Here is a 12,901-nt window from a genome sequence, read left to right as displayed (position 1 = left end):
GCTAAACCACCGATGTGGGATTAAATGTTTGTCAAAAATTTGTCAACAATTGTGGACTTGAATTACTGCCACAAAAGTCAACAAATCTCCATCTTGGCATAATTTCTAGTCTCACCAAAAAATACAAATTTTTTCACTCAAACAAAAATTCAAATGGTCCTTGCGGTGCTTCCAAATTTGCGCCTTTAGGTGTCAACTCAAATGTGCAGGATGTTAACCAAGTTTAGACAATGTTCAAACTTGACTCTTGTAACCACCTTGGTCAGCATATCTGCAAGATTCTCCGTAGTCCGAATTTTCTGAAGAAAAATCTCCTTTTCTTCGAAAATTTCTCACACGAAATAATAGCGAACATCAATGTGCTTCGTTCTTGCGTGAAAGACCTGGTTTTTCGCTAAGTGAATAGCACTCTGACCATCACAAAACACGTTAATATGTTTTGACCAACTCCCAAGTTTTCAAATAATCCTTGAAGCCAAATGGCCTCTTTCACAGTTTCAGTAATTGCCATATACCCTGCCTCCATTGTAGACAAAGCCACCGTTGACTGCAAAGTAGACTTCCAACTAACTGGCGCCTTAGCAAACGTGAACAAGTAGCCAGTTGTAGAGCGTCGCTTATCCAAATCACCTGCATAGTTAGAATCACAATATCCAACTATACATTGACTAAGTAATTTATCCTACTCAAATACTAATCCAATATCTACAGTATCTTGGATATACCGTAGAATCCATTTCACAGCTTGCCAATGACCCTTACCCGGATCATGCATAAACCTGCTTACCACACCAACTGCTTGTGAAATGTTGGGTCTAGTACACACCATTGCATACATCAAGCTACCAACTGCATTAGCATACGGGACTTTCGCCATGTATGCTCGCTCTTCATCCGTTTTGGAGATAATAGGCTACTAAGTTTCAAATGAGGAGCAAGCGGAGTACTTACAGGTTTTGAATCTCCATTCATGCCAAAATATTGTAGTACCTTTTTCAAATACTGCTTCTGTGTCAGATAAAACTTGCCTCTCGTTCTATTCCTGCTTATCTCCATGCCGAGAATCTTCTTGATTTCTCCCAAATTCTTCACATCGAACTCTTTACTCAATTGAACCTTCATTTTGTCAATTTCAACTTGGCTCTTTGACGCTATCAACATATCATCAACATACAAGAGTAAGTAGATATAGGAATCATCTCGTAGCTTGTGCAAATACGCACAATGATCGTATTTGCTTCTTGTGTACTTCTGACCGATCATGAACTGGTCAAATCATTTGTACCATCGCCTCGGTGATTGTTTCAATCCGTACAACGATTTACTCAGCTTACAAATCCAATCTTCTTTACCAGCAATTTTAAATCCATCTGGCTGAGACATATAGATTTCCTCCTTCAAATCACCGTGAAGGAATGCGGTCTTCACATCAAGTTGAGCTAGCTCCAAATTCAACTGTGCTACCAAGGCCAACAAAATTCTAATAGAGGAATGTTTAACAACTGAAGAAAATACCTCATTATAATCAACTCCCTCCTTCTGAGCGTATCCTTTAGCCACCAATCTTGCCTTGTAACGAACATCATTCTTGTCAGAAAATCCTTCTTTCTTTGCAAATATTCATTTGCATTCAATTGCCTTCTTGTCCTTCGGCAGTTGCATTAACTTCCACGTCTTGTTCTTCTAAAGAGATTGCATCTCTTCTTCCATAGTATCTTTCTATTTACCATTTTCTGTACTTCAAATTGTTTCAGAAAAGGTAGTTGAAACATCATCAACAACTGGAAGTGCATAGGTCCCCATATCAGCAAAACGAGCAGGTTTTTAAATTTCTCGTCTTGGCATATTGACGGCAATTGACTCTTGTTGCTGTTGAGCTTCTTGGGTTGAAACCTCTTCCTCATCTGACTCCTCTTCTGTCATGGGAGAGTCACTGATGGTGCTATTTGCTAAGCTCACTATTTGCTCAAACTCCACTTGTTTCGGCGCACACTCCACCTGTTGCGGAGTACCACTGGTCCCATCTTATGTTACCTTATTCAACATGGCAGATTCATCAAAAATAACATTCTTGCTGATAATGGTCTTCTTTGCTTCTAGACACCACAAACAGTATCATTTAACTCCCATATTAAAGCCCATAAAGAGAGTTTTCTTTGCACATGGATCCAACTTTGATTCATTTACATGATAATATGCAGTAGAACCCAAAAATACGCAAAGAATCATAATCAGTTGCAGGTTTTTTAGACCATACCTCTAACGGAGTCTTACCACCGATTGCAGATGATGGTAAGCGATTGACGAGATGTTGAGCGTACGTCACAGCCTTACCCCAAAATTTTCTGTCTAACCCAGCATTAGACAGCATACAACGAATTTTCTCCGCTAGTGTCTTGTTCATACGCTCTGACACCCCATTCTGTTACGATGTTCTTCTAACTGTGAAGTGCCGAACTATGCCACACTCTTGGCATATCTTTTGGAATGGATCACTCTTGTATTCTTCACCATTATCTGTTCGGAGAATCTTGATTTTTCTTCCCGTCTGGTTTTCAACCTGAGTTTTCCATTTAAGGAAAATCCCTTGCACTTCATCCTTATTCTTCATAGTAAATACCCAAACTCTTCTGGAAAAATCATCAACAAAAGTGACAAAATAGTACCTGCCACCAAGAGATAGAGTCTTGACAGGTCCCTACACATTTGAGTGCACATAATCTAAAATACACTTGGTATTATGGATGCCAGTGCTAAATTTCACTCTTCTTTATTTTTCCAAAACACAATACTCACAAAATTCTAATTTACAAACTTTCGTACCTTTTAACAATCCTTGCTTGACAAAATTTTGTAAGGATTTTTCACCAGCATGTCCCAATCGCATGTGTCACAATTTTGTTGCCTCCGCATCCTTCTTGCTACTGGAAGATGTTGCTGCTGCTGCTGTCCCAACAATTGTATTACTTTGATAGTAATACAGATTATTCTTTCTCACACCTTTTAACATTACAAGTGCTCCCGAAGTTACTTTAAGAATTCCATCTCGTATCTTCACTTTCAGGTCTTTTGACTCCAAGAGCCCCAAGGAGATGAGATTCCTTTTCAAATTCGGCACGTACCGAACATCCTTCAAGATTCTGGTGAATCCATCATGATTACGCAGTTTGATTGAACCTATCCCAACTGTTTTACATGGATTGTCATTTTTCATGTAAACAACTCCACCATCAAGTTCTTCAAATTCAAAGAACCACTCCCGCATGGGAGACATATGGTAGGTACAACTTGAATCCAAAATCCACTCATCAGGATGGGATGTTGAAGGTGATACAGCCAAAGAGAAATCTGATTCTGTATCACTTTTGCACTCTGCAACATTTACGTCTTGCGCAGCTTTCTCTTTCTTCTTCGACTTTGGACAGTCTTTCTTCCAGTGCCCTTTCTCACGACAAAAAGTACACTCATCTTTGGCAACTTTTTTTTCGATTTGGACCTTCCTCTTCTCCTCTTTGATTGGCTTTGTTGACGACCTCTTGTCACTAACACTTCATCTGCTGTAGCTCCTTTATTTTTCATTTTATGCTATTTTCTCAATTCATGACTATACGAAACAGAACATACAACATCTAAAGACATATTTTCCTTCCCATGAAGTAACGTAGTCTCCAAATGTTCAAATTCATTAGGAAGGGATGACAACAACATCAAAATCAAATCTTCATTTTCAAATTTACATCTAAATTTAACAGGTCTGCTACTAACTGATTAAACATAGTGATGTGTTCATTCATTTTAGTACCTGGTTGGTAATCGAATTGGAACAATCTTTTCTTCATTAGGAGTTTATTCTGACCACTGTTCTTCAGAAATTTCTCCTCCAATGCCTTCCGCAACTTTTATGCAGAAGTCTCGTTCTTGAAAGCATACTTTAACTCTTTGAAAAAACACGATCGAATAGTTCCGCATACCAACCGATTTATGGTACTCCACTCCTTCTCTTCTATGTCATTTGGTTTCTTTTCTTCAATGGCAATGTCAAGTCCCTGTTGAAAAAGGGAGTCTATGACCTCGCCTTGCCACATGCCGAAATGACTAGTACCGTCAAATATCTCCACGCCAGTTTCAAACTTGACATTGAAGTCATTGACCATGTGGACGAGGAAACCGATGCCTCAGATGTAACTCTTGATGTGGAATCGTTTGATTCCATTACAGACTCAAATAATAGTATTCAATATAAAAAAATACAAACAGGCCAAAGGACGAACCTTCGGCTCTGATACCACTTGTTGGGGAAATTGGGTAATTTTGCATTCAAAAATTCAACTAGTGATTTAAACCGATTCAGTAATTTTCAGAAAAAAATCGTTAAAATAAAATCTTTAGACAGAATTACCATTCCAAGTAAATTTCCAAGAAAGGTTGGAGGGGTCACAAGTGGTCCCATTTAAAACCCAGTCTTCTAGACAGAATTTACGTGCACGGTATTTATCACAATGAGACCCGTGTATACATAAATAATACATACACACGAATAAAAAAATACATCCAAATGAACCGTATAAAACATTACAAATAAATCCGACAAATATATTAAATACTATACTACAATAGAAAAGAAACTACTAAATAAATGCGGAATAAATAAAAGAGATAAGGAAATAACGCACTCGAAAAATTGATAACGGAGTTCGGCCAATTTTGCCTAATCTCCGAACACCGCTCAAGCGACTTTCAATATTTTTGGTACAATTGAATTGAGGAGAGGGAGTGTTTATTTATAGCTAACAAACACCTCCCTTCAAAGCTAAACCACCGATGTGGGATTAAATGTTTGTCAAAAATTTGTCAACAATTGTGGGCTTGAATTATTGCCACAAAAGTCAACAAAAAGTTCAATGGTCATTTCACATCTCTAGAATCTGATATTGTCTAACATTAAAAAGTTACAACAAAGAATCAAGGAACCATCTGCAAATTCTCTTTTGAAAGGCTTAACCAAAAGGCACTTTCCAATAAAAAAATACAAAGATTTCTGTATTAATTATTGTATGATAAATGCTGTGTAGAAATAAATTAGATCCCACTGCATATCATTTTAATTTATCACTACCAACAGCTATCGTCAAAAGGAAACTATAATTGGTACTACCACATCTCAGAAGACACTTTTTAGAGATTCAAATCACAAATAGGCCAAATATTCGATCCAAATCAAAAATTCATTTCCTGAAGGAGCAGGACATTCAAGAAGGACAGTCTATTTTAAGGAGTCAGGGACAGTAGTACACATGGAGGAAAAGCATGAAACTTTTACAAAAGAAAGGCTCATAAGTCTAGTTTCAAAAACCGCTGACGACACCTCAATTGGATTTTTCTACACCAAGATATAAGTATTTTACTGAGATTGGTCAGTGAAATCCGAAAATCTGAAAACTCATTTTTTTCACTTGGAAAAACTCATTTTTCTCTTTTAAAAACACAAGACTTTATTCATACCACCCATACACTTAAGTATGACACTCATACCAACAATTAAAACTCCAGATCTATTTTCAAATGCAACAAATGGAACTCAATTTGGACCTTTCTACATCAAGATACAACATTTCAAAGAAAATTGATTTTTAGGACCTGTTTTTACGAAATTTTAGTTCTGTCATACTTGACAGAGTTTAAGAATCTGATCATAACTAAAGCTACGCAACTCAAAATTTAGTGTGGTTGCGGCGTTGAAAACTAGATTCAAAATACTAAAAATCACTAGAAGGAACTATCATGAAATTCGTTTTGTAAGATAGACAAAATTGAGTTACAAACTGCAGCTTTGACTATTTCTCGGATGCAAGCGGTGAAGGATTTCAGTCATCTATGCCGGTTCACTACGGCTCATAGGAAACTAGTTAGGGGTCGCATTTTATACCAACGGAAAGCCCTTAGAGTTTAGTTTCAGATGCCATAAACGGCACTCGATTTCAACTCCCAGACAGAGAGTTATAACAAAAATGTGAACACTAGTTGGGGTTTCCTGCTTAGAAAATTTTTAGAATTCAACCTCACTTTAACCCTATTTTAACACAACCAAACGGAAAGCTTTTTAGGTGATATTTCATACACATAACCACCAACATGTATCAAGTATTACTGCACCAAAATAACATCGAAATTTTGAATTAACATGAAAACTTCAACAAGACAAAAATCGGACAGCATAACTTTCTTTCCTCTAGCTTTCTTTCCAACTTTTCCAACTCAAACTATATCATATCTCATCAAATCAAGTAACAACCAAGCAAATAAACACACAAAATCCTCAAGGCCTTTATCTATCAAGCCACCTCAAGTCCACTACCTAGTGTCAAGGTTCATAGAACCCATCAACAAGCCAACTTAACTAGTTACAACTAACTAAAAACTAACCATAAGATGGAAGGAAAAATAAGAGCTTTGAGAATTACCTTCCCTCACAAGAAATCAGGTTCTAAATCACCAAAAATCTCTCCCCCTTCAAGTCTCCTACTAAGCTTGAGAATGCTCTAAGAAAATAGGCTAGGTTAGAGCAAAATTTAGGGAGCAAAAGAAAGAAGATGAAGCTGAAATTTCCTTGGCAAATGGAGGAAGAAGATTCGGTCAAGTGAGGAGAAGAAGAGATTGTTTTTGTGAGCTTTTGTGGTGACGTATAGGCTGGAATGAAGCATAATAAACTCTAACTAATTACTAGTGGTAGACAAGAATAATTTGAATTGGTTTCTCTAGGCTCCACATAGAGAACAATCAGAAATGCTAGTAAGTGATATAGCATTTTTAATTCCTAATGGAAGACATAATAAGTAGTGATAATGAAAGTGCTAATAAGTGGTATAGCATTTTTAATTCCTAATGGAAGACATAATAAGTAGTCGTAATGAAAGTGCTAATAAGTTATACCATTATTGGTTCTAATGGCAACCAAAAACACATGTGATAGTTCAATCCTCTTTTGGTTCAATCATCCAATTATCTTCTCAAATTACTCCATTTTATGATTAAATCTTTAAACCTACAAAAAAAATGAAGTTTTCACCAATAAAATCCATAGAAATGTAATTTTTATACTTTAAATCATAAAATGTGCATTTTCACTAGAAACTTAATTAATTAGTTATAAAAGTAACTAAAACACACCAAAACTAATTAGTAAAATACATTAAAAATAAGTAAAATATATACTTATCACTAACTAAGACCAGTTGCGAGATTTAGTCAAAAATTCTCCTAATCTAACCTATAAACTTATCACATTAGGATGTTTCTATATAAATACAAATCTAAACCTAGGAGGTATCGGGAGAGTCGAAATGTCTCTTCAAAATTTAATTGGTGCAAATCACATTAATTGTAATATCCAAAAATGTTTCTTATAAGAGGTTACGAAAAATGCCAAAGATGGGACTCGAAGAAAAAAAAATTATAATATATAAATATACATGACCTAAGAGAAGGGTGCAACATAACGGGTACGAGATACTATAACTCGTGACTCAAATTTTCCTTCTTATAGAGAGGAAAGAAGTGTGCTAAGACTAAGAGGTCATACACGTTCATTCCCTATATTTGAAGGGTGACTCTCCTATTCGAATCAAGCAAATAGACTATTCTATTTCTAATTTTCTATATGGAATATGAGTCTAAATGCCATGTTTCGCGCACATAAGAGTAAGTACGATAATATATAGAAGAAAGACCATACAAGATGAGAAAAGATCTTAAAAATGAAAAACATGCATGAAATGTGATGAATGTCAAGCAAAAAATGTGATTTAGCGCGTAGGCGGCCCTAAGGGTCTAGCATTGGACTAACCCATGTCTATAAGTTCTTACTAGCGTTGGACTAGTGAGAAAATGGGTAAAAAGACCGCAACTAGCATTGGACTAGTGTGGTGACGTCATGCATTTATTGTAAATAAATAAATCATATAAAACGTAATTAAAACAAATAAACACATGAAGCACATAGAGCAAATAACACATAAGTATAATATCTAGATGCAAAGACCCTAAAGAAAGCGAATAAACACATAAGCACATAAGCATGCAAGCACACAAACAAATAAACATACATAAGGACCTAACTATTACATTTGAAAACCTAACTACAATCTAAAGGGGAAATTTAAAATAATAACCTAACTATTATATTTATCTAACTAATTATATTTTTGGCAAAGTTAAAACCTATCTATTATATGGTCTACCTAAATACATGTCTTGAACACCCATCTATTACAATTTGGCATTTAAATGCCCTCCAAATAACCATCAAAAATTAAATATAATAAATGAAAATTTAAAAATGAATAAAAGGAATAAATACAAGAAAAATCACTCAAAACATGCGATCACACATAAGAGAATTTAAAATAATACTAGAAGATACCTCCCTTGAAATAGTGGTTAATTAAGATTGGATTTGCCTTATTTATACTCCAAAATTAGCAAAATGGTCAAGGTGTGACGCCCCGAAAAAAAAGAGTTTGAGAACCCGTAAAAACCCTAATCTTTTCCGAGGGTTTTATTTCCTTTAATAGCATGTTTTCTGCATTTCCTGGCTTAGGAAATTTTCCTGAGGAATTTTTATGAGTAATTATAGTTTTTAGATGATTTTTCTAACCTTGGAGAGTTTTTGGAAAATTAAGAATATATAATGGACGTGGGACCCACTAGTGCGAAAAGTTCGGAAAATTCGGCCAATTAGGTTAAATTCCGGATACTGTGTAAAATTTATCGGGTGTTAAGGGATAAGTAGAGTGTGTGAAATGATTGATGTGAGAGAGAAAAGAAAGGATAGGAATGCATTAATGAAGTGCCACGTGTCACTTGGTGATTGGATTTAACTTATGGAACACTATTCATGTTTTTGACTTTTGACCCATTTGATTAAATATCTTGAAAATTCACAAAAAAATCACCATTTCTTCACCTTGGATGGCCGGCCCTCTTAGCTCAAGAAGGAAGAAAGCTTCTTCAATTTTCAAGCTCCCAATTAGCTCAAATCAACCAAAACAATTGCCTAAATTAGTTTCTACTCCATAAAATTCCTTCCTTGGGTGCTAGTAGGTAGTTTAGTGAAGTTTGTTTGAAGAGTTAAGGTGTCCAACATCTCTATCTCTTTTGGTTACTAGGTGAGTGGTGTGTGAATTCCCTCTTGCACTTAATGAAGTTTAAGTTATGCTTATTAGTGATTAAAGTGCTGAAATTTCTGGTTTTCATCTTGGTTTGAAGTGATTTGGTGAAGTTTTTATTTTATTGATGATTTTTCTGGTTTAATTGGATTATGATGGTGTGGTTGTTTATGATGATTGGCAATGGCTTATAATGACACTAGTAGGTGTGAATTGTTGATATTTGCAATCAATTTTGGGTTTGGAATGAATTGTGAAAAGTTAGGGTTCATAAACCCCTAATTTTGTCCGGTTTTAGATCATAGGGTTAGAGGCCGAATTGGACTTTGCTCAAAACATAAAAGTTGTAGGTATTGATGAGTTTGAAGTGCCTGCAAAATTTCAGGTCATTTGGATTAGTGTAGAGTGAGATATGTCGATTTTACTGTTGCTGTTCTGGGTTGATCAGAATGCGAAAACTGCGCTAGTAATTGGCCATTTTGACTGGAATTGGTTTGGATTTTGTTGTTGGTGTCTTCTGATGAAATGTAGATGAATGTCTTAGCTAACATATGCCTTTGGAATTTCGGCATTTGAACCTGTATAGACTGAGTTGTGTTCATTACAGCATTGTCCGATTTGTAAACCTGTTTTTGGTGGTTCTGGTGTAGTATTTGGCATATTTGACCTAGTTGTGCTAGGATTTGGATTGAGTGGCCTTCTACATTGTTGTATCCCTATTTCATAGCTTCGAAACGGTGGGTCTTACACCCCCATCCAATAATCATAGTGAAATTGACACCATTACCGCAAAATGACGTCAAAACTGTTTTTCTGGTTTTGAGCTTAACCTTCATTTCCGGACTTTTTCCTAGCTTGACTTGTACTTGTACTACTTGGAGCTTCCTGAATGGATATTAGATGAACTTATTTGTGTGACTTTGGGACTGGCTGAAGAAATAATGAAGCCATGATGGCTGGGAAAGTAAGCAAATTTAGGGGAAGTGCTGTCCGAAGTTTTAAAGGGTTTGATTGCTTTGAGTTTGTGATCTAAGACTTGGATTTGAGCAAGGCAATGTTATATGATGGATGATTTCTGAGCCGTGGAGGTGAGTGACCTCAAATTACTTCTAAAGTTATTTATGAACCGTTTCTTACATTATTTACTTTTGAACTGTTTCCAAAGTCACTTTTGAAATGTTTTCTTGCATATCATGTGTGCTGGCATTTGAGTGTGCCTTGTTTGCTATATTTCTTGATTTCATGACTTGTATTTTGGTTGATAACGTGTTAAGCGCTTATAATGATTTCCAAAATGAGTTTTCGAGGCGAGTGTGTACTTTATCGCACTCGACCTCGATAAATGTGAAATTTTCGATTGAAATGTTACTTGCGCATGAATGTAAGCCTTTTGGGCTGAACTGGCCATTGCCCCTTATTACCGGTCGTCTTGAGCCAGAAGCGGACTCGGTCAGGCAATTAGGAACTTGGGTGAACGTTTGGTATACTCGAGTATTACCTATGTAGGTTGGTGGAGCCTGGCCAAAAGCCAGGGACGGGGTGAATGAAATGAAATAAATGATCAAATGAGCGAGGAAATGTCAGGAGAATGAATGTATCCTTTAATGAATGTTACTATCGCTTTCCATTGTACATGTTTCTTGAATTATTGATGCTCCATATTTAATGTTTTGTAAATGCTGTAATTGTTTCTGGACTTATCATTTGATTTATGACATCATTGAAAAGAAATATTGTTAAACCGATTTGATTACTGATTTTCTGGTTACTCGCTGAGCTTCTAACTCACCCCAAAAATGTTTTATTTCCCCCCCCACAGGGCTCAAGGCGAAGAAAAGCTTGGAGTGCTTATTCACGTGATTGGATGGCTTATATCGTGTACAGTTTAAGTTTGGATCTATTTTATGTACGAGTTGGTCTTGTATAAATATTTGAAATTGATATGGATGTAAGTATACGTTCCACGATTGGAATCAGTTTCCGCTGCATTTGTAATATGTAATCATTGGAGAATTTGATGTAATTTTGAGATTTATATTGTAATTGGGTTAAGGACTGTAGTGAGCGACTGAGTCCCGGCGAGAGTTGGGCAGGCGGTCCGCCGAACCCTCTGGTACGCCCTAGGGGGAGGTGGGGCCGTTACACAAGGGACCAATAAATTATAAAGAAGTGAAAATAACCATGAAATCTATCAATTTAAGCATTTAAATAAAATATAATTAACAATTAAAGAAGATAAACAACTTATATTTAAGAAATCAAAGTTGTTAGGGATCTAACTGCAAAAATTGAGAAAATTTTTAGGTCAAAGTATAATTTTTACAAAGATCAGGTGTCAAAATCAAAGAAAATAAAGTTCAGGGATCAATTTGTAATTAAATTAGAGAACCAATTGAAATAAATTTAAAATTTTTAGGGTCGTAGTGCAATTAATCAAAAGTACAGGGACTAGATCGAAAAATACGTTTTCTACTTTGACCAGAAAATGGCATTGGGCCACTTTTCATTGTTTTTTTTTTTGTTGGATCCCATGCCCATCGAAAACCCAAGGAAAAAATACAGGCCAGCCTATTATTTTTTACCAAATAAACCAAAACAAAAAGGATGGCCCCTAGGACGTACTCTAAAAGTTAGCGGATCGCCTACCTGACTCTTGCCAGGGCTCATTCATTAACAGTAACTTCAGAGATAACATTTCTCATTAATCAACCAAACATTCATTTTTAAGTATGTAAGGATCGAAAACAACCTAAGAGAGGGGTGAATTAGGTTGATTAAGAAACTAATCAAGTTATGAGCACTTTTTGCTCAATATGAAATTTACCCTCTTTTCTAAGTGATCACACAATGAATCAATTAATGAATGAACAATATCACTTAAGAAAAGTAGAAGAGATAAGCAATTCAAGAATCACAATATAACAATAACTAAATGAGAAGAAAGGAATTGCAAACCAATTGACTACCAAGCTCCTCTTGAACTTGAAAATCAATTCAAACAAGTTTCTTCAAGTTGATGAAATACAACCAATCTTATGTACAAAGGAAGGCGCACTTCCTCCTTACCCGAATCTCCATTTGGTCAAGTTAGGAAGTTTTACTATCACTCAAGACAACCCTCACAGAGCTACACTACTGAAGTATTCACTCACAAATGAAAAGCTTACAATGAACTTCACACCACCAAGACTACAAATCTTCCTTGGAGAGTGTTTTCTCACTAAAACTACTCTATGTCTTTTGTATCTTCAGTGTGCAAAAATTATTTGAAGTTTCCTGCTTCATTAATGTTTCCAATGGATAGAAAGTAGTTGAAGAGTCAACTAGCCGTTGGGAGTATCGGACGTCCGGTACATCCGAAGCTTGCGCCCGATAGCAGGCAGTGAGTTTGAAAAATCTTCTTCAATTCTATCGGACGTTCGGTATTGTCTTTGTGAGCGTCCGACAGCTTCCGTCGAATTTGAAGGATCCTATCAGACGTCCGATGCTTGCGTCCGATCGAGGTCAGTGAGCTAGGGGGAATGTCTTATTTCGTTCGGACGTTCGGTGATGGAGTTCTTCATGCGTCCGAAGTTGCGCAATGATTATTGGACGTCCGATCCTATTTTCACAAGCGTCCGACAGCTTTCAGTAACCTTTGTTTCTTTCAATTGCACTTGATCTTTGAATCTGATTTGCTTCATAACTGAAAGTATATCTTGAAGAGATATTAGTATCATCCATTTGTTTTGTAAACA

Source organism: Coffea arabica, chromosome 7c (assembly GCF_036785885.1).
Source record: "Coffea arabica cultivar ET-39 chromosome 7c, Coffea Arabica ET-39 HiFi, whole genome shotgun sequence".
NCBI classification, from domain to species: Eukaryota; Viridiplantae; Streptophyta; class Magnoliopsida; order Gentianales; family Rubiaceae; genus Coffea; species Coffea arabica.
This window is presented reverse-complemented; position numbering follows the sequence as displayed.